Genomic DNA, 4,386 nt, shown 5'->3' on the forward strand with positions numbered 1-4,386 from the left:
TGAGGTTATACTGAGACAAAGTCCGTGCTGTGGCCCTTCTGAAAATAGAAATATTTTTCTGTTTCCCCACTGTTTAGTGCTGTGTATACCAGAGTGTTACTGACCTTTTGTCAAGGATCATTCAGACTTTAGTTCTTATTTCTCTTTGCAGTAAGAATTGTATAATGTGTATTCAAAATTTTCACACTGACTTCTAGATGTCTAAAACCAGGCTATGACTAACAGTTAGTTGAGATTTCCAAAATAAAAGGGTTAAGACTGGTGACATTTTTAAGACTGTTTCTGAAGTTCAGTTATATTCTTAGCTCTTAAAGATTTCCTATATGACCTTCTTTAAACAAGCTATGCATCTTTGCCCATATATAGAGGTGTTGGGATAATATTTATGCTTTAGCTCAGGGGAACCATATTTACTTAACAAATATATATAGAAATGAAATCATCAAAAGGAAATGTAAAAGCAGTATAAATCTTTGCTGTTTGCTAAATACAGTAAATATTCAAACCTGAATGCCAAATATCTTTCAAAACATTTATTACTAAATATAAATTGGGAATTCTTTCAAATGTAAGTGCTTGAGATTTTGTGTGTTACATGTGAGACCTCCATCCTCATGTCTGTTCAGTCTTCAGCCTATTTGAAAAGGTTTACATTCTCCTTTAGGACTAAATTTATTGTGTACATGGATTGACTCTATTTTGCCGAACTTGTGCATGTTACCCACCTGCAGTTTCTTGTTTCCAGCATTTGAGGAGCAGCTGTGGAAGAGGGAAGTTGGAAGAGCAGCTTATTACAGCTCTTAGTCATGCTTTGGCCAGGTTCTCATTTGTTATTTGGCTCCAAGCTCTAGGGAGTGATGCTCTGCTCTTGGTCACTGTTTTCCCCAAATTCTTTTGACTTCTTGCTTATGATATGGCAGGGTAGGCACAAAGAACAGATTGCAGCATCAGTAAGGAAGAAAGTGGGAAGAAATTAATGACTGTCCTCACAGCAATTTGTCTGGGCTACTGCAAGTGGCTACGGGATCAGATGAAATACCGCAAGTGTTTACCTGTTGGTTGGAGCACTCAGCCTAGGATATTTAGGCATGCTGCCGGCATGACTTCTTTCGTTTCCATCCTACTTCAGCTGCAAAATTAGGCATTTTTGTTATGTATGCCACAGATGTTCCAGAAATGTGCTCTCTGCCTGCTGCTTCCCATAGCTGACACACATCTCTGCATGTCTGTTTCATTGCCTACAACTTAAGAGTGGTCACACTACTCCAGTAGGCTCACACCATTGTTGTGTTTTTCCCTTGTTTTCAAATCAGGGTGCTAAAGAACATAATTTTCTGTTGTCTTTGATGGTTGAAGTTGAGGATGGGTAAACTTTATTCTAATTTGTATACGTTCTGATGTTGGTATCAGTTAATTCTTTTATGGAGTCGTGGCAGCATTGATGTTCTTGTGTGATTTTAAAACTTCTATGTGCTTTCCCTTTTGGTGGTGAGAGGGGAATTCTGGTATATGCCTAGTAAGAGCATGTAGTTTCAGTCTCCTCAAATTTCCCTAAAATTTTTTACTAATGTTTTGGGTGCAGTCTTTCCCGATAGTGTTTATCTTTACACATTTAATCTGTGGCCATGGACAATTTTCAGATCTTGTTAGCACTGGTCAAAGGAGCTGTCTGCTGCTCCAGGAGAGAGGACGCTTTGGCAGGATTGTGCTGTCATTTCTGTTTCTTCTCACGAATCCAGACAGGTTTTGTAAGTGGTGTCCGCTGATATCTTGATACTTGCTTGAACCTCATGTCTGTTCTTTGATGCTTGTTTTCCTTATTCATTTTTCCATCAGTCTCTCTCTGAGGTCTGTACAACTTTTATCCTATGATGCCAATGATAGGTGTGTAAAACAATCCCAAAATAAAGACCATTAGAAGGACCTTGACTGAAAAGGGGCACTTCATGCAGTGTACATCTGAACTTTCATTTCTGATACCTGTTAATCTCTTACCAGAGATCTTTATGAACAGATTAGAAACCAACAGTCCAATCCAGATCTCTAATAATCTTGCCGTTACAATGAATTTGCTAATACCAGTTCTGCTGGTCTTTTAAAGGGAGAGAACTAGCAGATCAAGGTGAACATTTATATACTTGTTATTTTGCACGACAAAGACTATCTAAAAATTGTAGATTCTTGTAAAGTATAGGCTCATGACTGATCAAACTCATTTGACTTATGTTTGACTAGTGCAATGCAATGGCAAGAAAATTAGAGCAAAAATGTGTGGAACCTGGCATGTCATACTTTTTCTCAAGATGGGTCATTTCTGAAAACAGGCAGAATTAGTTGCCTGTTTTGTGTGAGAATCACTAAGTCTTCCCACACTTCATTTCCTCTAACCTTTGTCCCTGTACCCATATCAGTGTATTTAAAATATCCATTCCATGCTGGCTTTGTGGCTCTTAAGGTCAGAGTAGATGCTTTTGTGTTGGGTCATGAAGCCTGTGGTGAGTCATTCTTGTAAGTATATTCTCACATCCAAAATATTCAACGCCATGTTCTGTAAAATGGTCAGTAATGCCTTGTTTTGGTGGGTATGTGCATGAGAAATTCCGGTCTGTATTCCTCTGTGGCAGCTCCAGTTTCCCCTCTCAGAACTTAAGTGGGTGAGGGGTATATGCTGTACTTCCCTAACAACTTTTGTAAAGCTTTGAGAGAGAGTAAAAGTGCTAAAATAGTGTTAAAACAACTTCTCAGTCTCAGCGGGTTCAATTATTTTATTTTCAAACATGTAACATTTCATGTCATTGGCCTGTTAGGGCTCTCTGGCATTCAGAGTTATCTCTAATTCAGAATGCTTGTTTGATATTTTATATCAAAGTAATCCTCAAGCATTAATTAATACTGTTTCTTGTTGTGTGATGCTGGTAAATGTTAGAGCTGGGCAAACACCATGAAAAACTTCAGTCTGTTCATTTACATTTTTTAATAAACTGTTTTTCTTCTGGCACTTTTATGTTTGCATTTCACAAACAGTGAAATGATTGAGTCTTACTGACTTAAATGATCAGAGGAACTGAATAATTTTGAAGGAAGGTCACTATTTGCTTACTGATGGGGAAGTTAACAGGATCTGGTGAAGTCTTGGATGATTTATAATCGCTGTGGTTTCAGAGAAGTGTCTGTGCTCCAGGCATGGTTTGTGTCCGTTACATGGTTGGTGGTTGTGGCTTTTTATGGGATATCCCTTTTGCTGGTTACTGTAAAAGTAGCTATTGTAAAACCCTGTGCTGTGAAATGTGAGGTGCTCAGATACTAGAGAAAATTTCAAATGGCGGAGCGGGTGGAAAGGCAGACTAAATTGCCTATAGTAACTGGAAATTCAGAAGAGGTTTTTGCAGGCAAATTACAAAAGCCAGTGCCATCCATGGTAGTCAAATACTGCACTAACCTTAGGTGGAGTGATTAAATCTTGATAGTTTATTGTAATTATTTAGGAGTTTGGGGGTTTTTTTGTGATCTGAATGGTTTGCATTTTCTCACGTGAGATCTATGACACAAGATTAAATTGATTTTGCAGAGTGATATTATTAATTGACAACTGATGCTATCATTAAGAAAGTTAATTCTAAATAAAAATGAACTATCCTGGTCTATATATACAAGGAAGCGCTGAATAACAAAGACTGGTCTCTGAGTACCTCTACCACAGTTTCTGATTTTAGCTGTCTAAGGCTGGATAGCACAACTAGTTGTACAGTCATGCCATTGTGGGGTTTTGTTTTCCCTTGAGTGATCTAATAAGCTATTTTATTGGTGATGCAAAATTTCTTTCAGGTATTTGAAGGGAGAGGGAATTCATTGTGGAGCTGTTCTTGCATTTGTTTGCACAGTGGAGTATATGTACCCTTCCTGTGTGAATAAGGGCTTAGATTCCAGCAGTATTTGATATATATTTTTTTATATTTATGTATATACCCCACCCTAATGCATTTATATAGCCAAGAGTAGAATGTAGAATTTCAGCACTTGCGGGTTTTAAAAATACATTTTTGCAGACATTTGGCAGCTGTCACTAGGATTTGGGTATTCATGGCTGTGTTACCATTTGCCCCAAAGATCCAAATAAACTAAGCAGAAAACTTTGCTTTACATCTTTCTCGTCTTTCCTTAAGCTGCATGGAAATGCAGTGGAACTCTGGAATTTTTTTCCTGCATGTCTTTATTTTGGTCTCTAGTTTTTCTTTGTTTTTATTGGCAAGAAGTAAAAATAAAAGCAATTCACTGCTTTCTGGTATATGCTTTCTGTTCTGACAGAAAAACCTTCATTCCATTAGGTTTGGTTTGCAATTTTTCTCAAGTCACAAAGACCTTTGTCTAATGACTTGCCTGTAGGGA

This window comes from Apaloderma vittatum, unplaced genomic scaffold (assembly GCF_000703405.1).
Source record: "Apaloderma vittatum isolate BGI_N311 unplaced genomic scaffold, ASM70340v1 scaffold15566, whole genome shotgun sequence".
NCBI lineage: Eukaryota > Metazoa > Chordata > Aves > Trogoniformes > Trogonidae > Apaloderma > Apaloderma vittatum.